The 24,947-nt window shown below is 34.6% G+C and overlaps 1 pseudogene; it reads left to right on the plus strand.

Moving 5' to 3' along the window:
- Positions 1–8,590: 8,590 nt before the first annotated feature.
- LOC110223573 (receptor expression-enhancing protein 6 pseudogene) lies at positions 8,591–9,064 on the plus strand (annotated as a pseudogene).
- Positions 9,065–24,947: the final 15,883 nt, after the last annotated feature.

Genomic DNA, 24,947 nt, shown 5'->3' on the forward strand with positions numbered 1-24,947 from the left:
CATTTCAACCTTATCTTCGTATATGGTGTCAGATGTTGGTCTACACCTAGTTTCTATGATACTGTTTTCCAGTTTTCCCACCACTTTTTGTCACATGATGTTTCTGTCCCAAAAGCTTAGATCTTTGTGTTTATAAAACACTAGGTTTCTGAGGTCATTTATTACAATATAGTGTTTACCTAATCTCTACCGATCCACCACTCTATTTCTTAGCCAGCATCAAATTGTTTTGATAATTACTGCTTTATCATACAACTTGAAAATTGGTATGGATAGACCACCTTCCTTCACATTTTTTTCTCATTGATTCCCTTGATATGCTTGACATTGTTCTTCCAGATGAATTTTGTTATTATTTTTTTCTGTCTCTATGAAATCATTTTTGGTAGTTTGATTGGTATGGCACTGAACAACTAGATTAATTTTCATTTCTTTTATCTTAAATTCCATATATCTTACATGGAGATAGTACAGACTCTGTAAAAGTTACAATGGAATAAATATGTGCATTGTACAAGATGTCCTTATTGAAAATCTTTCAGTGTGCTTATATGTGTAAAGAAAAAGAAGGCACAATTGTCAATTATTTATAAAAAATAAAATGTCAGCTCTAGAATAATAATTATTAGTTTTTCATCCAAATTCCTTCCATTTTTTATTTCTCTACTGAAATAGTGTAAGACAGTATTTCTCTGATAGAGTGTAATTCACACTTATGTGTATATTTCTATCAACATATATATAGAGCCAAAGACATAAAGCACTCTCTCTCTCTGCATGCATGTATGTGCATATGCATATCTGTATGTATACATATATACATATATATAATTACACGTATATGCATACATATAGAGACATAAATTACTATTGATAGTAGTTCATGTAACATGTGTATGTATGTATATGTGCATATCCACATATCCATATACACACATACATATGTATACATAATTTTTGTTATGTCATTTTTTTAGTCATGTCCAAATCTCTGTGATGTCATTTAGTGTTTTCTTGGCAGAGTTATTGGATTGTTTTTCCATTTCTTTCTCCAGCTCATTTTACAGATGAGAAAACTGAGGCAAATAAGGTTAACTTGCCCAGGGTCACATAGCTAGTAAGTGACTCAGGCCACATTTGAACTCACAAAGAGAAATCTTTCTGGCTCTTAAGTCAAGTTCTCTATCCTCTGCCTCATGTAGTTGTCCAATATACAGTATACACACACAACATAATCTTTGTTTTCTTCTGTCTCTTTATGTGGATAGATAGATAGATAGACAGATAGATAGATAGATAGATAGATGTAGTTATGGCTCTATCATCTGTCTATATAGAGAGAGACAGAGACAAAGAAATATGGGATATATATGTTTATATATGTGTATGAGATTGCATTAGCTTTGGTATTCACACCTTTTCAGGACCCTTAGTATCTTTTGCCTCTCTGAGGCTGAGGCAATCTCAAAGAGTTTATTTTATTTTATTTTATTTTTTGCTTTTTGGTGAGGCAATTGGGGTTAAATGACTTGCCCAGGGTCACACAGCTAGTAAGTGTCAAGTGTTTGGTCTAAGACCAGATTTGAACTCAGGCGCTCCTGACTTCAGGGTCGGTGCTCTATCCACTGTGTCACCTAGTTGCCCCTCAAAAATCTCATAATCTAGAGATAGCTCTGGACTTGAAGTTGAGTGGATAATTTCACATTCAACCTCAGACAGTTATTGACTGCTTAGCCTTTCACTAAACTTCTGACTACCTCAGTTTACTCATCTGTCAGATGAGAATAATAATAAAATCTACTTCCCAGTGTTGTTGTAAGGATCAAATAAATTAATTGCAAAGTGCTTTGAAAACCCTAATCCATTTTGTAGATGCTAACTATTAAGAATCTAGAGCCAGGTGCTCTACTAGGTGTTGGGGATACACAGTAAAAATGAAATGGTCTCCGCTCTCATGAAGCATACATTTTATCAAAACATGTATATGGTAGGAACAGTAATTTAAACCAATTGTCCTAGCCTGGGCCTGACTTAGGTAAAGACCTTGGTTATCTAGTTTCAATAGTGGAACAATATAATACACTTATAAGTCATTTAATGGCTAACAACAGCAACTTTACTTAGGTATAGTAGAAGAATATTCAATAAGGATAGTTGCTAAGGAAACCTCAAGTTGATTCATTTGAGAGAGGTTCCTTTGCTTGAGTTTTCCATTTTGATTCACTGACCAAGCAACAAAGGCCTTTGTTACTCCTCATAAATACTTTGTAATCATGCAATGAGGAAATCATTTCATCTAAGTACTCTGTCTCCTGAACTAATAAAATATTAAAGAATATCTCAATATTTTTAAAGGATAGTAGTCTAACTTGCATGAGGATGGGAGGTGGTTAGGGCATTACTCCTACCAAGGGCCAATTGACGCTGGCCTGGAGCAATGGGCACAGATGTTAGTCTCACAAGCACTGATCAGTAGACAGCAATAGGCAGTAGGCAGAAACTCAGGCTCCAAAAGGAGCAAATGCCTAATCAGTTCCCAAAATAACTGTCAGTTAAGCAGCAAGACAGTAAGCATTGGCATGTGCAGTAGAAAAGGACTGATCCACTGTAGCCCATTGCTTGCTCTAACATAGAGCAACCATTGCTTCTTGTAAAATTATTCACTAGGGAGGTCTTGGAGCACCGATAAGAGCCATGGTTGGGAGACAGTTTGCTTTCTGATAGCAAAGGGGAGGTGAAAGTGTATAACAGAAAGGGGGAGACAATTACTTGAAGTTCTCTCACATTTTGTATCATATCTCACTTTTCCACTTAGATCACAAGATTTAGAAGGTCCTGGCCAGTGGTGGGCCAAGGAACACTAAGTGAGTGGAAGTACAAGACAATTTTCTCTGACCTGTGTCGAAGACAGGTAACTATTCAGGAAGTGTCATCAATGTTGCTGTAGCCTTAGGTTCCTAGTACTGCCATTATTTATAGTTACCATTTTACATTGAGAGAACCATTGGGAAATTTTGAAATTTTGCATCTAACCCACAGAGAATCATTTCCTTACTAGAATTCTCTCCAAGTCATTCATTCTTTCAGGGTTCCATTATACTTTTTTATTCAGTAATGCATACAGCAATCAGACTTAGTTATGACATATTTTAAATCACACAAGTGAAGGACCAAGGCCTATAAAAAGGTACTCAAGAGTATAGAAAGGTAGGTATGAGGGAACAAGTATTCAGAGACCCAGGATACTACTAGGTCTTAGTCATCAGGCCTCAGATATAACAGACTTTCAGGAGAAGGAAAGAGATGTCAACAATGGTCCCATAATAGGATTAATTTAGATTTGGCAGACTTAGATTTTCTAAGCACTTACTATTTTTCCTGAGTGTTATCTCTTCACCATGGTAGTTCTTTGAGGTATAAGAGGATCATGACTTTTATAGAGATAGGGTAAACTCTTTTTTTCTGGCATTTAAGAATGATTTACCATCTTTGATATCACGTACAGGGAATTAAAAAGAGTGATCAACAAGGTTGCACATGCACAAGCATGGGGTGTGGAAGTTTGCAGAAAAGGGTGGCAGGTGGTATTAGGCAAGAGGAAGATTAGGCAAGAAGTCCAGAGCAAAAGCATCTAGCTCATTGTAAGCACATGGAAAGTATACCAGAACAGAGATGTTATTTAGACTATCATAGAGTCTGTCATGTGAAAGAAGGATTAGACTCATTACAGTTGAAATCAAAAGGAAGAACTAGCAGTAATGGGCAGAAGTTATGGAGATTAGAGATTATGTCAAAATAAGATAAATCTTCCTAACAGTAAGAATTATCCAAAAGCAAAATTGGTCACCACAAGTAGTAGTGAGCTTCCCATCTCTAGATATATTGAAGCAAAGTCTTGAAGATCATTTGTAGAGGAATTTAACAGCAAGTATTTATGTACAAATACAGGTTGACCTAGAAGACATCTGTGGTTCCTTAGAAATCTGGTATTCCGTGAATTAAGCTAACTAATTTATAGATCATCTGGCTTATAACATATGTCACTGCAGTTTGAAATTATTTTCCTCTGCCCACTATTATATGTTCTGTTTCATGAGAACCATGAATATTTGGGACTGCTTTTTTTTATGAATGCTTATTTTCCTAAAGTGTTAGAATTTTGGGGACCTGGATATCTGACTTTACAACTGACTGAACCCCAGTCTGTAGAACCAGAGCTATAGATTTCTTGAAACTGCCCCTATACAATCCCACAAAACTGTACCTTGACAACTGCCCTGCATCAACAAAGAGCAAAATTTGGCAAATTTAGCCATATTAGGAAAGTTTTATGTGTAGACCATGTTATGAGCTCTACACATATCATTGAACACACAAGTTAGATAAGTGTAACAAATCTCATTACCATACTGTCTGGCTACCAAGTGATGAATTTCTGTTGTCATTTTAATCCACAAAGAAAATGCATGTTAGCAAAATCATAGATTCTTGAAATATGGAAGCAAGAAGGTTTATGGAAAGCACAAAAAAGCTTTGTTTTTAAAAATTAAGCTTCTTAATCACTGATATGAACAACTAGTTTAGAAATTTTGAGTCAGTGATATATTCACCACAAAGCAGGAATGGTACATACTGAAGGTAACAATAGTACATATGATTTCTTTTGACTTTAAATAGATGTACAATCAATACATTTTTAAGACATTGTGGGAATTACCCCTACTTTTCTATGAATTTAATACGCAGCAATTTCTGTGAATTTTTGGCTAATTCATTTGTAGATTTCCATAGAGATGCCATCAGTACCAGCTGCTCTACCAGATGTGTACTACCAGATGACATTTGCTCAGTGACAACACTTATTTCAGGCAGAATTAGTGGTAAAATAAAATTTGGGTTTCCCTTGCATTTCTTTAACAAAAAGAGAAGAATAGAACAGCCAAATCTAAATGGTTAGTTCAAGTTGCATATTGATCTTTTCACTTTTTAGTGATTGCTGAATAATCATTTATCAAATTTCAATGTAGTAGAAATAATAATGTTCCCATGTGGGAGTTTGTAAAAATATGAGTATGTTATTTTTAAATTATCTCACAGGTAAGCCCAGTAATTACTTTTTTTAAATAGGAGGAAAAACATAGAGACTAGGAGAATCTCAACACTAAGTTGCCTATGTGGTAATAAATGCTTTAATCATAGCAACTTCTAAATACTAAATCATTTAAGCATGCTAATCTGTATTGTTGGAAAATATTCCTAAATATCCTTGAAATATTTTAGCTTTGATTTAATTGAAAATCAGATGGTCAGGTTGCATTAACCACCTTTTTTGTTTTCTTTTTTTAATTTTTTTTTAAATTTTAGACAAATACTAAAACTTAAACGCATAATAAGAAAAAAGAAACACAATCTAAACTTAAATATAAAATAAGAAAAAAAAACATCATGTGCACCACAGAACACAGGAGAGGATTTAGAATAGATAGCAATAACTTTCCATTTCAAGAAAGTCTATACATTAAATACTGTGTGTTATATTGAAAGCTGTCCATCTTTTCTTTGCTTCCTTGTAGGTGTTCTTTTGTTCTCTGCTGTGCACTTTTTACTTTGTTCTTTTTTCCCTCTTACTCCCCCCACTACCCCACCCTAAGGCTACAATTAATATATATTGATATATACATAATGTATACATATACACACACACATATACATACATTCATACACACATACACACACACACACACACACACACACATAAAAACATATACTTTCCCTAAGAGATTCTACTGCTAATCTTTGTTTTTATGTTTGTGGTTATCTCTTTTTTTCTCTCTTAACTCCTCAACTTTACTTCTATCTGCTACCTTGCCCTCCTATTACTTAACTTACCCCTCCTGCAGCAATCCTTCCCTTATCCTTCCATTTCCCTAAATCTAAACACTCTTATATTTCCCTTTTAACCTATTCCTTCACCCTCCCTCTAAAAATCCCTCCTTTATCCTCTCCTTCCTTGCTATCCCCTTAGAGTTTTATTTCTTTGTAAATTTAGGATACTTTTATACTCTTCTAGACATATCTTAATTTCTTCCCTCTTGAACCCATTCTTGATGAAATGTTTCCAGAACTAACAGCCCCCCCCATCTAATTCCTCTTTATTGGTTCTTCCTCTCACACCTCTTTTGTATAAGATAATTACTCTTTTAGCTGTTCTTGAACACTTTACTTTTTGAAGTCATATCATACTCAGGTCTACCCCAATCTTTCTTATAAGCTACCTAATTACTAATAACAATCTTAGACATAGGTTTTATGTTTTACATACATAAAAGGTAAACAGTCTATCCTTATCAAGTCCCTTGTAATTGGTCATCTGTATGTACCTTATATTTTCCTTGGCTCTTGTATGACAAATCTTTTATTGACTTCAGGGTTTTGTTCTGTTAACGAAGTCCTAAATGTCTAGCAATGTATTAAATATATTTCTTTTTCATTCAGAATAATACTTAGCTTTGCTGGGTATGATATCTTCAGCCAGAAGCCCAGTTCTTTTGCTCATCAATATATAGTGTTCAAAGATCTATGATCTTTTAATGTCACCACTGGTAGGTCTTGTTTGATTCTAATTGTTGTACTGCCAAATGTAAATTGTTTTTTTTTTTTCTTGTTGCTCATAACATTTTGTCCTTGAGCTGGGGGTTTCAGAATTTAACTATAATATTCCTGTGAATTTTACTCATAAGATCTCTTTCAGTAGGTGATCTGTGAATTGTTTCTATTTCTTTTATTATTGTATCAAGATTCTTTTTTTGATCATAGCTTTCAGGTGATCTGATTATTCTTATGTTTTCTTTTCCTGATCCGTTCTCCAGTACAGTTGTTTTTCTTATGAGAATTTTCATATTCTCTTGTATTTTTTCATTATGTATATACATACAAACACACATATGTGTATGTGTGTGTATATACATATACATACATATATATGTCTATGTGTGTATATATGTGCATGTATATATACATATATGTGTGTATTTGTGTATATATGTATATATAATTTCTTCATCTCTTACAACCTTGCTGGCTTCTCCTTGCTCAATTCTGATCCTCAAGATTCTGGATCTCCTTTTTAAATTGGTTGATTTTCTTCTTATAATATTCCTGTTTTTCATGGATTATTCTCATTTTTCATGTTTAGTTTTTCCTCAATCTCTCTCATTTGATTTTTAAAGTGTTTTTTAAGTTCTTCAGTGAATTATTTTTAGGCAGATGCCCATTTGACATTACTCTTTGGGCTACAAAGTGGTTTCTTTGCTTCACTATCTTCCTCTGAAGATGAGCCCTGGTCTTCTCTATTCCCATGATAGCTCTCTATGGTTGGATTCTTTCTTTGTTGCCTGTGTATTTTTTCTTTTTTGGTAATAGTTTAGTTTTTATAATCACTTCTAGGAAAGAGAAAGGGGAGCCAAGATGGTGGAATAGGAAGTTGCTTTTATCATCCCATATTAACCCCTGAAAGCCCAGAAAATATCACCCTAGGAAAAACCCTGGAACACCTGAACCAGAAGAAAGATTGGGTATAGCAGTCCAGTAGCCAAGGTAGCTTGAGTTATTAGGCCTCTCTTACTCTGCCCTGGGAAGGGGGGCAGTACAGAATGGGAGGTGTCCCAGAAAGCTAGCAGAAAGCCCCACCTCAGCATACCAGGGGAGATCCTGACCTCCAGGTGGTGGAACAGAAGAACACCAACATCAAGACCCCCGAGTACCTCAGCATGAGCAGGGGAACCAGTGGAAACTGGCTCAGAAAACCATCATGTGCCTTGGAATTCTATGGCAGCCAAGTCTCCCAGTGCCTTAGCAAAACTCTGGGAAGTGCTCCAAGGAGGAAAGTGACAGGTGGAGAAACATCCCACAGCAGCAAAACATCCATCTGAAAGGAACTGAAGAAAGTGAAAGGAAGGAAAGGCCTGGGTGAGCAGGCAACCTCCAGAGGCCAGAGTACCCAATCCTACCCCTAGAATTTCAGTGTTGCTGATTGCAGCTCAACACCAGGTAACCTGCCAGAATCCCACAGCCTCCAACTGACAGCAGTTGAGGCCCCAGCACACAAAGCCAGTGGCCAGGCCCAGTGCTCCCAACAAGAAGCTTGGGTCAGTGCTGCCTGCTCCTTAGTAGGAGAGCTCAGTCTTTTTAAAGGCCAGGAAATAAGCTAACACCATGAGCAAAAAGAAATGTACTACAGATTCTTATTATGGGAACAGTGAAGATCAAGGCAGAAATTTTGAAGAGGACAATGTCAACAAAACCACATCTGGAACCTTGAAAGAGAATATGAACTGGTTTGAAGCCCAAAAATCCTTCTTGGAAGAGCTCAAGAAGAACTTTAAAAGTCAAGTAAGAAGGGAAGGGGAGGGACTGATCGACTGAAGGAGTGGAGGAGTGGAGGTCCTGGGAGCCTGGAGAGGGAGACACCACCAGCACTGCTGCAGAGCAGTGGGGGAGCCCTGGGGGTTGCCCCTCAGAGCCAGGTCCAGTCATCCTCTACCCCCTTACATCCCCCACTCCCTCTCATTCCCCTTTGGTCCCAGGAGCCATGGGTAGCTTGAGGCAGTGCTTCCAGAGGTTCCTGGAGCAGAAAAAAAACACTATTACCAATGTCCTGGGGAAGCTGGAGGAGGTCACCATTATCAAAAAGTACTACCTGGCTACAAATTCCATTGCCTTCCTAGCCCTTTATCTCATATTTGGCTATGGTGCCTCCCTGCTAAGAAATCTTATCGGATTCATCCACCGAGCAAATGTTTCCATCAAGGCCATTGAAAGCACCAACAAAGAAGATGGTACCATCTGGCTAACCTACTGGGTGGTATATAGCATATTTGGCCTGGCTGAGTTTTTCTCTGACATCTTCCTTTTCTGGTTCCCCTTCTACTATGCAGGAAATTGTGCCTTCTTGCTATGGTGCATGCTTCCAGCAGCCTGTAATGGCTCCCAGATCCTGTACTGCCCCATCTTCCTGAGGCACCAAGCTTCCATAGACAGCCTGGTGACTGACCTGAACAAATGAGCCCTGAACACAGCAGCCAATTTAACCAGGAAGCAACCAAAGCAGGCATGATTCTCTCCCAGAAGAATAAGTGAAGAGATCACTCCTGAGCTAGAGGCTTCAAATGACCTGAACACCCTCCTCCCAGCCCCCTCAGTATCAAGGAATCCTGGTCCATGTCTAAGCAGCTGACCCTCCCAGTTGTATATCTCCAATCAACTCCACCCTCTTGGGCTTTAGGGAATTAGAGAAGTCTCCCCAGGCTGGGACGGGGGAATGGGCATGGAGGGAGGAATTTCTGCCCATTTAGGTTCTACCAGCACCTGCTAAGGGCCCTGCTGGTGGTCAGACTGTTCTAGTACACCAGTAATGATATGCCTCTGGCCCCCTCCACCACCACTGGCCTCCCACAGGACTCTTGATGTTTCCTGGCTAATCTAGCTGCCCATGTATTTTTAAAAAAAGGCAAATAAGAGACATAGAATAAAAATTGGGAAAAGAAATGAGAGGTATGAAAGAGAAAGTCAATAGCTTGGAAAAGGAGGGACACAATTTAACTGAAAAAAAAAAACTCCTTAAAAAGCAGAATTGGCCAAACAGAAAAGGAGACACAAAAACTCACTGAGGAGAAGAATTCCTTAAAAAATAAAACGGGCCAAATTGAAAAGGAAGTACAAAATCTAATAGAAAAAAACAATTTGTTAAACATTAGAATTGGGAAATGGAAGGTAATGACTCTATGAGAGAAAGAGAGTCAGTCAAATAGAAACAAAAGAATGAAAAAATAGATGAAAATGGTAAAACCACTGACCTGGAAAACAGATCCAGGAGAGACAATTTAAAAATTATTGATCTACCTGAAAATCACAATAAAAAAAGAACCTGGACAGCATCTTTCAGGAAATCATCAAGGAAAACTGCCCTGAAGTACTAGAACCGGAGAGTAAAACAGCCTTAGAAAGAATTCACTGATCACCTCCTGAAAGAGATCCCAAATTGAAAATGCCAAGGAATGTAGTAGCCAAATTCCAAAATTACCAGGTCAAAGATAAAATATTGCAAGTAGCCAGAAAGAAACAATTTAAATATTATGGAACCACAGTGAGGATTATGCAGGACCTTGCAGCTTCTACATTAAAAGATCATAGGGCATGGGATAGGATATTCCATAAGGCAAAAGAGCTTGGATTACAACCAAGAATAAACTACCCAGTGAAAATGAGCATAATATTTCAGGGGAGGAGATGGACATTCAACAAAATAGGAGACTTCCAAAATTTCCTAATAAAAAGACCAGAGCTCAACAGAAAATTTGATCTTCAAATACAAGACTCAAGAGAGACATAAAATGGTAAAAAGGACAGAAAGAAAAAAAACAACATGCTGTTAATAAGGGCAAACTGTTTACATTCCTACAAAGGAAGATGACAATTGTAACTCTCTAGAACTGTATTGTTATTGCACCATTTTAAAGGGATATACATAGAGGGGGTGGGTATGAGTTGCCATTGATGTAATGATAAAAAAAATCTAATGAAGTGGGTTAAATAGATCTAAGTAAGTGGATTAATCTGATCTAATCGAGGAAATGTGCTGAGAGAAAAGGAAAGAGGAGGAGGCACAGAAGGTAAATTACATTGTAGGAAAAAGCACAAAAACCTTTTATAGTAGAGCAGAAGAAGGAAGGGAGATGAGCATTGTTTGAATTTTACTGCCATCAGATTTGGCTCAAGGAGGGAATAACATAATCAGTTAGGTAGAGAAATTTAACTTGCCCTATAGACAGGAAAGAAAAGGGAGGAGGCATGTAAGGGAGGGAAGAAGCAGCAAGGGTAAAGGGGAAGAAAAGGGAAGGGGTTAATAGAACGGAGGTGGGACTGAGGAAAGCAGTGGTCAAAAGGAAAACAGTACTGAGGAGGGAAAGGGACAAAGGAGAAAGAAAAGCATAAACAAAGGGGAAATAGGATGGAGAGAAAGACACAGATAGTAATCATAACTGTGAATGTGAATGGGATGAACTCTCCTACAAAATGGAAGCTGATAGCAGAATGGACTAAAAACCATAATGCTACAATATGTTGTTTATAGGAAACACTTTTGAAACAGAAGGTCACATGCAGGGTAAAAGTAAAAGACTGGAGTAGAATATATTATGTTTCAGGTTAATTAAAAAAAAAAGCAGGGATAGTAATCCTGATCTCAGACAAAGAAGAAACAAAAATAGATCTTATCGAAAGAAATAAGGAAGGAGACTACATCCAGGTGAAAGGTACTATAGACAATGAAGTAATATCATTACTAAACATATATACAACAAATGGTATAGCATCCAAATTCTTAGAGGAGTTTAGGGAATTACAGGGCAAAATAGACAACAAAACTCTAATAGTGGGGGACCTCAACCTCCTCTTCTCTGAACTAGATAAATCTAACCACAAAATACACAAGAAAGAACCTAAGGAGGTGAATAGAATAGTAGAAAAGTTAGGTATGGTAGACTTATGGAGAAAATTGAATGGGGATAGAAAGGAATATATTTTTTTCTCGGTGGTAAGTGGCACATAGACAAAAATTGACCACGTACTAGGGCATAAAAACCTCACAATCCAATGCAGGAAGGCAGAATTATTAAATGCATTCTTTTCAGATCATGATGCAATAAAAAATTATGTGTAATAAAGGGCCATGGAAAGTTAGACTAAAAAATAATTAGAAATAAAATAATCTAATCCAAAAAATGAATGGGTCAAACAACAAATCCTATAATCACCTCAAGTCCTATGGTATGGAGGATAGTAACCCTGGCCTCAGAACCTCTTCAATTCTCCCTTCAGACCCTGAACTCAAACCAAGACCTCCAGCCTCTTTATTAAGTGTTCATAGCCATTGACATCCCCACTCCACTGTTTCTGCTCTCACTCAGAATGTGTTGGTTCCTTCTGGCCTCCACCACATCTCCATAGTACAGCTGGTTCTGGCGTTCTTTGCCAACAGATGTTCCCTAGACCTTCCCTAGCTGAGAGGCCAAACTCCCCTCACTGTCCTGGGAGTTCTTTGGCTAGGCAAAGGCAGCCTCCCAATATTACTAACCCCAGGACTTGCTGCCTGTTGCTTAAGTGGTCCCTATCCTGGAGGTATTTACTCTTCACAGGGAGGAAACCTGGTCCAGGGATTTTTCTTTAGATCTTCTCTGATTTTCTCAGGAGGACCCCTTTTCTGCTCCTACTCTTATTTATTGTCACCTCTCTATGTTCACTCTGAGGCATTATTTTATTGCTTTTGTGGGGAAAATCTTGAGAGCTTGAAATTTTCTGACCTACTCTACCATCTTCCCAGAATCATCTCCATTAACCACTTTTAGATGCCATTATCTTCCTTTTGGGATGGATGACATCTTCTTCACAAAGAATCTCCTTTGTAAAGAGATAAGTAATGTAGTGAAAAGAGAACTGACATTATGTTAATAAGATGCAGGCTTAAATCTAGTTTCTGAAGCTTTAAGCTTTGTAACCTTGGATAGATCAAATAACCTTTCTGTGTCTTAACTTCTTCATTTTTAAAATGAGGGGGTAAAATTGGAGTATCTCTAAGGTCTCTTCCAGATCTAGATTGATGATTACATAAATAATTATTTATTTTCACAATCCATTTGAGCTGGACATCATTAAGTTCTCTTTACTCCATCTTGGTTTTATAGTTCTCATATTGTTCATAAACACTAATGGTAATCATTCTATACTTTGACAAGAAGTTTACTTGGGTGCATTTACCAGTGCCAAGTTTTGGCTATTATGGATGTCTTTGGTTATATGTCATGTGGGGACATATACAATTATCACTATTTCTTTTTCACCTAATCTCACTTTAGGACTGACCTTATGCCATCTCTTATTTTATAATATAAAAAATATCTGAAGCACAAAATTACTATCTACTTTTTGATTACTTGTTTAACAAAATATAACATGGTACAGGGATTCATATTCTTGGTCCATGGGCTACAAGTGATAAGCAATTGGGAAACCTTCAATATAGTATAATGGAAGATAAATAATGTCAATTTGTACTAAGTTAATACACAACCTGCCAGGATTTGTTTCTATTTGAGTTTGGTAGCACTAGAATACTGTAATAGAAAGGGTAATGGACTTGAATTTGAAAGACCTCAATTTGAATCCTGGCTCTGATATTTGCGAGCTGCATAATCAAAGGAAAGTCACTTAAACTCTTCAAACCTCAGGTTTCTCTTCTGTAAAGTAGAAATAATAAAACTATTATCAAAAATATGGAGCAACCTTCCAGGATGGTTGGTAGGAAACTACTTTGTAAATTTAAAAGACTATATAAGTGGTATAATTAATCCTAATCATCCTCATCAAAAGCTGTCATCACTAGAAGAAAAACTAGGTCTTAAAATATTATTTGTGTAGAAAGAGAAACATCATGGTATAGTGGTTATAGACCCAATCTCTTCCCCTGTATATGGATTCCTACTTTTGACACAGCATGGAATTATAGTACTGGGTAAATCATTTAACCTGTCAGTAACACAGGCAACTGTCTAAGACTGTAAACTGCAGTGTGTCAACCTGAATTGGGAGTGTTTTCTCACCAAGAGTTCTCTGTACAATGAAATCATAGCTCCAGATAAAATCATACACATATAATTATCCCTATAGGGGAATTTTTATTTATAATAGTCTTTGCTCCAGTATGTTTTTGATATGACATCAAACTAATTGATGATAATTATAATACATTAATATAAAAACTACCATTATAAAACATCTTAAAGTTTTAAAGGATCATTTTACATGGTATCTTGTTTGAAATTTGAAATAATTCTAGGAGATATCTCTGTTTAACAGATGAAAAAGAGAGTTATAGAAAGTTTATGTGACTTACTCAGGTTCACACAGCTATTTCAAATCTACAGCAGTCTTCAAATTCACTTCCTTATGCCAAGTCCCAAGTTCTCTCCACTGCACTGCCCCTAATTCATTCCACATTCTATAAATACTCACGAGTTTGTGTTCTTTTCCAAAATTAATTTCTTTTACTTGGATTTTTAATCTTGTTGCTCTGCTTTACTTTTTTTTCATTGTGTTATTCTATTTATTTCAACTATCCTTTATAAAGCACCTGCTCTAAACTAAATACTGGGGGTTCAAAGGCAAAAAAACAAAAAACAAGTCCTTCCTTGAAGATGTTTATATATGGAAAACTAATAGGAAACAATGTATACACAGATAAATAAACACAAATATAGAAAATACCAACAATGTATGATGTGTCAGAGCACTAAAAAGTGAGATTAGGAAAGGCCTCATGTAGTAAGTGAAATGATCTGAGTGCAGAAAGCAACACTGAGAGACAATGGTGAGGATTAAATCTAGTCATGAAGAGTCTAGAATATTGTTCATGGGGAAATGAAGTAGGTCAGTTTCTGAGGAAGATGTAATGTGTGAGATTTAATCATATAATAGAAGTAGTATTATAAAAGAAGATATTTTAAAGTCATATTCTAAAAGACTTAAATATTAATCAAAGGAGATCGTACTTGTCGTAGAGGCAAATAAGTACCTAATGAAGCATTTTGAACAGGGGAATGGCATGAACAAATGTGTATGCTAGTAATATCACTTTGACAGTTCTGAGGATGATGGATTGGAGAGGAGATAGCCTGGAGAGAGAGAGAGAACAAATAGGTTAGTGTTAATAGGTCCAGTGAGATTGACTTACCTATTAGGTAGTAGGCTAAAAGGCAATATTTAAAAAAGAAAATGTGTGTGTGTGTGTGTGTGCACATGTGCATGTGCATGCATGAGCACACACTGCACTTTGTTTTTGTTGACAATCAATTACTACATTAACTATGTAATCTCATCAATGCAAACATTTCCTGTAGCAGTATAGATTTTCACAAATCATACCTGGCAACCCCTCTATTTAATCATACAGGTTCACAAATTTTAAATAGCACAACTTCTCAGGAAAATATTTAACACAGAACTGAGAATCACCATCAAGGGTTCCTTCTGAAAGTGACCATTGAAGGTAAAATGATCACAAAATTTCTGAATTTTGCAAGCCCAGGGGAATGAGGACTTTTGTCATTATTTTTCCCCTATGGAACTAAATATTGAATTCCTACAAAATAGAGGCACAAACATAATATGCACCACATAGAAACAAGAAAAGTCATTATTTGTCATATTTTGAAGGTCATGAAGTTAAAGAGTACCATCAACTGATGTTAACTTGCATAGAAATTATTGACCTTTACTAAAGAAGCCTATATTTATTGATGCCATTTGACCCCTTACCTGAATAATATGATACTTTTGTTGTTAATTTATTCTTAGTGTATAATTTATATTAGTCACCACAATATTATATTTAATTAAACATTGCCAATAAGAAAATGGTTATAATTCTCTTGGATTATGTTGTTCCATTTTAATTTTATCTACAAAAACAACAGACGACATAATATACAGAAAAATAATAGGGATTCTGACTATCAAGAGTTCAAATAAAAGCTTTTTTTCCTAATTTGAATAAGAGAAACATTACTTTAAGATTGTTGAAGCCAAATTTAAACATCATGCCTATGCAGTTCTTGCACTGACAAGCAGCATGGGAAAATGGAGAATGTGAAGTCCAAAGTGGATGATGCAAGATCTGAATACAATTTCTGCCTATCAAACTTATTATCTTCTAACCCTGGGAAAACCATTCAATTATTTAAAAGTTTAATTTTTCATCTATAAAATATGAATAATACTAGCTATGGCTTCAAACTACTTTCCTACACATACTCTGGGATTTTGAATAGTTTAATCTATTGATCTTTCTCTTTTCTATTTTTTTTGGGGATGCACAAAACTCATGACTGAAACATAGATGTGATTACATATACCTTATTTAAAAGGAACAGGATAAGTAAAAGAGAGTAGGATATAATTCTGTATTAATGCAATATACTTATTGAGAAATGTTAGAAAGTAGAGCTTGGAATCGTAGTGAAGAGATTTAGGTTGGAAATCGATCAGATTTGGAAGGACAATCAGATGCAGTTTTTTTCTTTGGGTTATACTGCACACCACCCAGACAGAAAGAGGGGAAAAAAATGAAATGGTGAGGAAAATACATAAACTTGGCACAAACATAATATACTTGTGATGAGAAACTTTACTTTTCCAGTCACCTCCTCCAATTTTATCTCTGCCAAAAGCAGAATAGCTAATATCTTTTGTTTGTTTGAACAACTTTATCTTTCAAAAGATAAAGAGTAAGGCATATTCTTGGTCTGATTTTCACCAATTCAGAGGAACTGGATGTTATGTGGAAATAAAGATAACTTAGGGATGAATTTTCTAGCATTTACAAGAGAGAGAGAAGAAAACAATCTACCTGACATTACCCAAGATTTAATCATAGCTGATTCAAATGATTCACAATAAAATGAGGTAAGGTATAATAACTATAGTTTAATAGGTGTGACTAGTACAGGACACATAAGAAATTCTAAAGATCACTGAAGACATAACAAAAAAAATTCTAATGAGGAGGGAAAATAATTGTCTAAAGAGAACAATATAAATATACAAGTAACTTGCCAATCAATTAAAATTTTAATACATATATGTGTGTATATATACACACACAGAGGCATTGGAAAGAGCATATAGCAGAGGCTAAATCCAAAATAATGCAAAATATCATGAAAATAACGTTATTGGAAAGAAAAGATAAAATTATTTTTGTTTGGTTGTTTATTTTATCCATATTAGAGAAAAGAAGATGAAAAAATAAAGGACTGCACCACTGCTCAGTGTACATAGGATGTATTTAATCAGTAGAGATGGTAGAGCTACTCAATTTTTATTTTTATTTTTTTTTAGGTATAACCTGTCAACTAGGAAAAAAAAATAATAAAAACGATTAAGAAACAAGTACTAGATTCCTTCCTTTGAGGAATTCAAGTCATCTGTCTGTGAAGAATTATTATAAGCTCCAGAGATAATGAATAAATAAATAAACAAATACACAAATGAATGAATAAATAAAAAAAAAACACAGATATGATTGCTGAACCACTTGCTGCGATATGAGGAAGAAAAGGAGGAGTTAGGAAAAGGACAACATACACAGAAAGAACAAGAAGAGGAAAGAGAAGAAAGAGGAAGAAGAGGAAAAGGAAGAGGAGGAAGACAGAATGAGAAAAAGGATAAGAAAGAAGGAAAATGAGAAAGTTAACAAGGAGGAAGAAGAATAAGGTAGAAAATTAGAAGGAAAATTAGTAAGGAGAAAAGAGAAGAAATTTTAGAATATTCTTGAACAAATAGATGGTGAATATCTAGATCTTTCCAGACTAATTTACTTAACTATTTAATCTCTAATCCTGTAGGCATATTTTATTTGGAATTTAGAAAAGCTTTTGACAAAGTATCTCATGTTATTGTGACAGAAATTATTGAAATGTGCTTGGCAATAGTAAAAGTGTATTATTTTTGAAATGATTGAGTCAAAAAGTAGACATTAATGGGTTCCATGTCAACTTTGAGGAAATCTCCAGTGGAGTGCCCCAATGATCCTATGTTATTTAATATATTTATCCATGATTTATATAACGGTAAAAAATGTCATGCTTATCAAATTTTCCAATTATACAAAGCTGGGAAGAACAGCCACACTTTCAATCAAGTCAGAATGCATAAAAATATATTTCAGGGTAGAAAATTCAATAGAAATAAGTAAAGTCTTACACAGGTATAAAATTAATCTTCACAATTATGAGATGGAATATGTGAATAAATATCACCGCTTGAAAAATTTCTGTTGGTTTTGATGAAATATTCGTTTAATATGTTGAGTCAAAAAAGCTAATCCCTTTGTGAGTAGCATTAAGAGAACTGTAACTTCCAGTAATAAGGAATTGACTTCATCTATTTGCATTCTGCTATTACAATACCTCAGGAGAATTATTAAATGGGAGATTATCCAGAGGAGAACAATCAAGATGGTAAAGGGTCTTGAGTCTATGTCATATGAGCATTCATTGAAGTAAATGGAGATGTTTAGCCTAGAAAAGAGTAGTGTTTAACATAGAGAAGATTGAGGGACATAATGACTATCTCCCTGTATTTGAAATGTTAGTATGCAAAATATATTGAAAATATCTGAAGTATTGATACATATTAGATTGTGTAGTCCAAGATGGGATAACCAGGGGTACTGGCGGAAATTATAAAGATAAAACTTTAAGCTTGATGTCATAGGAAAGAAAAACAAACAAAAATTCCCTAAAAAATAGAGTTATCAAAAATAGAATGGGGTGCCTTACCAGCTAGCAGGTTCTTCACCTTTGGGGGCATATCATTTGGCCTAAACAATAGAAAAAAAAATCACTGAATATTCACAAAGTCTATGATATAGTAATTCTACTATTAAACAATCACAAAATTATCCATATCCTGATCAGAACAACATAGAGAGGAAATCCATATTGATTTGCCACTTCTATATAATGCATTTGATAATCCCTGCATGCTGACTTGAAAGCATTTCCTCAAGATATGAGACACAAATTGTGAATGCACAGCTAACAAACATCTGGAGCTACACATTTGATCAGTGCTTTGATCTTTGTAAATTAAAAGTGATGATGAATATTTTGAAGTCTGAAATATTCTGGCAAGTATAAAAAGAAGAAAAAATTGAAAATCTGTTATGGGTGCATCAAGCTCTAACTGTACTAATTACCAACATTTATAACGTTAATAACTCTTCATGTAGCTTCTAATTAAAGACATCATTTCTAATAATAATTTAAGTGATTTAATTAAAAATAATGCATTTCAAATAACTATGAAGAATTATTCTTTGTACTGAAGCCTTTTTTTTTTTTTTAATAACCATAGTATATCCGAATACTGGCTAATCAGCTGAGTTTGTTCCTTCACAGTAATATAATTCAAAAAGAGAAGTACAGTAAATCAAGTGTATCTAGAGGTCATATCTCTAATATTCTCAAGCATTTAAAACAAAATATGAACCAATAAGTAAATGAAAAAGAGTTTAAACATGCAAAACTTCCCCAAAGCCCACATACTTTATTCTGAGGACTCCAGAGGTCCCTGGATTAGAGTTCTGTAATTTAAGTCAATGACATTATTTTACACAGCATTGAAATGAGCTATGTTTATAGTTTTCTAGCCCAAAGCAGTACAAGATATTTGAAGCAAGCCATTAAATTGAAGAATTGGCAGGAGAGTTGGTTGTTTTTGTTATTTAGTCATATTTGACTCTCCGTGATCCTATTTGGGTGTTTTTGTTTGTTTTGTTTTGGCAAAAATACTGAAGTGGTTTGCATTTCCTTCTCCAGCTCATTGAGGCTAACAGTTTAAACTCAAAGTCACACATACAATAAGTGTCTGAGGACAGGTTTCAACTCAGGAAGACGATTCTTTCTGACTCTAGGTCCTACACTCTATCAACTATCCCACACAGCTACTCTTAAAGAAAAGTACTATAGAGTAAGTTATAATTATATAAGTAAGAACTGGAAGTCTAATAAAAAGAGATGAGAGAAAAAAATGATGTTTAACAAATAGATCCGAGATCTGTAAAATCACAGTATTTTGAGGTCAGGTATTCTAGGGCCAAATAATCTGTCATAATCTGTTGGATCCTAAAACCAATATTGTATTATAAGACATTATAATAATGTTCAGAATGATGATCTTATATATGCCATCTAGAAAATATAACATTCAATAATCTTTATGTCAAGGACAAAGTAGTCTGATTATCAAAGTTTTCCTCAAAGGTCAAAATAAAGGATGACAGACTATTTAAGTAGATATTGTTAGAAGGGAAGTAGAAGGACATGCAAATAAAACTATATTGGTAAAGACAGACTTGCTAATTTTTTAAAAAAAATATTTGGAATTGTGAGAGAAAAGTCACCAAAATTAAAATACAATGATTCCACTATTGTTTTACATATGTTGAAAAGTCAAAGGCTAAAAGATGCCATATATGCCAAATTATGGATAGCTACATTTTTAAGGCAACAACAAAACAAAGTAAGACAAATGACAACTAGAAGCAAAGTGTGTGGTGATCTATTGAGTAATGACTGGAGCAATTACAGGGCTGCAAAAAAAAAATTATGAAGAATTCAGAGAAATGTAGGAAGATTGGTATAACCTGTTGGAAAACAAACAAAAATACAAGAAAACACTATATACAAGGACTAAAATAATTATTTGAAAATAAATAACACCAAAATACAGATGAATGAATATTTTACAAAATGACTAAGCTTTCCCTGGAGAACAAATGATGAAATTGACATTTTATTTCTCAAAGAAAAATTGTCATGAGTGACTGGAAGGAGAAGGAATCCTGAATGTAGCCTACTCTGAAAGAACTTGCTTTGTTAATTGATTTAACTTATTCTTTCTCCTTTATTAGAAAAGATTCCATGGGAGGGAGGAATATTAGGAAATGACTGTGGTATATACAAAAAGTACATCAAAACACTTAAAAAGAAACATTAGTTTATGGGAGTTTTTTGGGGGGTTTTTTTGTTGTTGTTTTTTGGTCACAGGCCTCTTCAATAGTCTTATGAAGATTTTGGACCTCTCCTCAGAATAATGTTTTTAAATGAATAAAAAAAAATACACAGGGTTATAATTAAAACCAATTATATTAAATACAACAATATATCTGTCTCTATGTATATAATCATATTAATATATTGATACATAGAGATGATAGATAGATACATACATACATAGACAGAAAGATGCATACCTAGATAGATAAACCTAGATAGATAGATCTGAGATTTAAAAAAAACAAAACAAAACAAAACTCTGGATTAAAGATTTTAAATGTTTGAAGGAATAAGGCAACTATCTAGAAAATTTATCAATGGGAAACATAATTTCCAGATGATGACCAGTATTACTATACTTAACAGACCAGAAATTTAACATTTCTTTGAAGATAAAGGAATGAGTCATTTAACAATAAAGCTAAAGTTTTGAAAACAAAACAAACAATATATTATCTCAACGGTCAAATTTCTAAGGAAAAGATGTAACAAGTAAGAATAACTATAAAGAACTCAATGATTTATATTTTATTTGAAAAATAAAATACACTGGAATCATAAATAAAAAACATTGTAAAATATGAAAATTAATTCTTACGGGTTTTTAATTATGTTTCATCAACATATTAAATTATTAAATTTAAATGTTTTCATGTAAGTAATGATCCTCTTGTATTTTCCAAAATGGTCACATTGTCATACATTCAAGTGTATATATTACAATAATGTTATGTGTAGTCATAACAAACAACATTTTAGCGGGTGAGGAACATGAGGAGAATTTTTTTTAATATAAATCTCATTCTGTTGTGTTTTTTTATTTGAATTTCTTCACTTCCATAATACATAGCAGCATATCATGTTGCACTTTTTAGTCAACATATAATACAATATGTTTTCAGAATAAAGTTGATTATTTTAGTTATGATCTATGAATGTAAAAACAAATCATTTACATTTGAATAAATTTAATGACACATAGAATAATAAGTTACCAATGCCATTAATTTCCCCCAAAAAAAGTGATATGTAATAAAAAATTCACTTGTCTCAGACATTTATCACATTGTGGGTAATATGCTGCAGTTGAGTTATCCCTATGCATTCATCTCTCCATCTCCTATAAATGTTTCTCCAGAGATTCTGATATTGCATGACTTACAGCCATATACCATCACTAGAAGAATATTGGTGTTATTAAAATGGATATTCAATTGTGGGAAGAGCTTGGAATCTTTAAAGAGCATGCATAATTTCCAAATGTAATCTAGCCTACTTCCTACTTCCAATTCAATTCTGGGCCTAGGGTATTGTCTATAATGAATGTTTCCATAAACATAGTCTTTTGTATGTAGACCGATGAATGATCACAGGGCTTACCTGGAATCTATTATTTGAGGTGCAAAAGCCACACATATTGGGGTCTAGGGAGAGAAATCATTGTTTTTTTTTAACCTGGTGGGATCCTCATCATTTATTAAAGCTACTTGTATTAAAACTGAGCACAAAAGTGTGTGTGTGTATGTGTATATGTGACTCAATCCAGGAATCTGCAATTGAATCTGACTTTCATCAGGTATCCTAATCACTAATGTTCTTAATACCTTTAGTAAAGGTATGATTAGTATTACTGTTTTTCAAGTGCTCGTTTATGTTAAATCCTGGACTTGAGGCTCATTGTGCCTGATTCAAATGTTTTTTCACAACTAGGAGTATCTGCAGCCTTAGCCACTCTAAAGGATAGACAGGACATTTTTATTTTGATTGTGAAATTCTCCAGAGGCTAATTACATTGTCGGGCATTCTGAAGATCCTAGACTTAGATCTAGAATGGAATGTAGCAGATGTTTAGGCTAAGTTCTTCATTTTATAGATGAGGAAACTGTGTTCCAGAAAGACTGAGTCACTCACCACTAATGTCACAAAAGTAGCAATAGTAGGCATGCTAAGATTTAAACCAAGTTCCACTGATGCCAAATCTTGTTTCTTTCCCACTTTACTGCAATTCTATTAATTTCTTCCCCTATTTTATATCTGTGTTGAAATTGATAGCAAGAATAACATTAAACCGAGTTATCTCTCTGCTGGCCTCTATCCATCAAAGAACTTATAAATAAGACATCTTGCTGGAGAGTAATCTTTAAGGCTACATTTAGTCCTGATTGAAAAATATAAGCACACACATATACACACATATGTGTATATATATATATACACACACACATATATATATATATATATATATATATATATGTATATATATATATATATGTATGTATGTCTATCGTCATGCTATTCTTTATACGTTTTAGGCAATTGTGTAACTTTTGAAATTGTATGGAAATCTTCTGTATTTAGGTTGATCCAGCTGTTCTTCTCACCTTCACTGTTATTAAAGTAATTTCTGCTTCTTCATACTATACACCGGGTACTGATGTATTAAATTATAAATGTGGTCCTTCAGTGATGATATTAGTGTGTTATGAAATGCTTAAAGTTTATGATCTTTTTCCTTATTTTAGTCTCTTTCTTCCTTTATAAATGCTCTTTGGATAAAAATATGAATTAGTTTGGATTCACGCCAAGGTTACTGTAGTCCTAGACCTTCTCTCTGCTCTTTAACATGACAATATTGCTAATTATCTTTCAGCATCCTTTTCTATAATGTCTATATCATGAAATCATGATGCCCTTGGTTAACATGTCTTTACTTGGCAAGGAAATGAATTAGTTGCTAGGTGAGGCAGTTTCTGGATTCCTTTAGGCTCTTTGTTATGGCAATTGATTTTACCAGTAAGCTTCTGCAGCAATGGTTCTAGTATATGTCAAAGATCTGTCAAATTTTTATTTCCCAATTCTCAATGGCACTTCTGTTTGAATAGGTAAGATTGGAGCTAATGAATTTGCATGGAGTCATCTTATTTTTATCTTTAACTTTACTTCAATTTTTGGATCATTTTTGGCTTTCACTGCATTGTTGGTCTGCATGCAGACAGCAAATTCAGAAATGATTTCCACGTTAATAATTAGTAATTCCCTGTCTATTTAGTAATAGTCATTTCAATGACTGCATAAATTTGAAAAATATCACCTCATACCTAAGTAAATGAGACAGTGGTTGTAGTAAAGTTAGAGAGCATGTCTAAGAGTGAGGAACGTATTGATTCAAGTGCAACTTCTCACCCACATGGGCTGTGTGACTCTGGGAAGTCTGTCATTGCCCCTAGGAAGTGATCTACAAATATAAATTACAGGGGAAAAGAAATCTTAAATGCATTTGTAAAGGGAGTTTCCTCACTGAGAATTCTTCCATACAAATGAAATAGCATATCTTGTCCAGAATTTAAAACCAAAAACAAAATACCTACATAGAAGGTTAATGGGAAATGTTTCAATTGTAAAACTGTGAAATGTCTTTTTTGTAGTATTTTCCCAAGACTCTGCTCTCTACTAAACACACTAAATTATTCTAGAAAATATTCTGTAGTGATGATGCAGGACAGCATTTTGTTGTTATTGTTTTTTTTTGTCCTTCATTCTTAAAGAGGACTATGACATCAGGAAGGAGATGTCTTGACTTGCAAGTGCATTGGATTTAAGTGAGGGAGGGCTGTGCATAGTCACCAGCCTCACTCTCTCCTCGAGAGCCATCTGAGTGCAGTGGCAAGATATAGATCAGGATGGCTGGAGATAGCACGGGATGCAGTGGGAGGCCTTGGCCTTTTTAAGCTAAGATTATTCCCTGGTCTCAGTTTGTCTGAGGCAACACCCATTCGGTAATTAAGGCTAGGTGAAAATGAGACAAAGAATGGACTCTTTTACCTAGCCAAACAAATAATTAAATCAATCAATCAATCAATCAATCAATAAAAAAATTAAATAAATAAATAAATAAATAAATAAATAAATGAATAAATGAAAATAAATAAATAAATGAATAAATAAATGAAAGAAATATCAGTCTGGGAGGGGAAGACCCTCAGAGTTTCTGGCCAAAATGGAAACAATTGCTATTTACACTCACTCTGAGCCATCAGGGCCCAAAAAATGACCAAGTGAGGCTTGCACTGTGACCTATTGTTGGTCAATCAATGAGAGCCACAGTGATTTAGGTTTAAGTCATGGTCCGTAGAAAATAAAAATCTAGCCCTTAAACCCCAAGATATCTTGCTAGGTTTCAGTGACACAAATTTATATTTCTTTGGGTAAAGCACCCACAAGTAAGGTGGACACATAGGTGTCCCTATGTGGACAGACCAAGAGGAAGCAGAGAAG

This window comes from Phascolarctos cinereus, unplaced genomic scaffold (genome assembly GCF_003287225.1).
Source record: "Phascolarctos cinereus isolate Bilbo 61053 unplaced genomic scaffold, phaCin_HiC Scaffold_7;HRSCAF=346, whole genome shotgun sequence".
In the NCBI taxonomy this organism is placed as follows: domain Eukaryota; kingdom Metazoa; phylum Chordata; class Mammalia; order Diprotodontia; family Phascolarctidae; genus Phascolarctos; species Phascolarctos cinereus.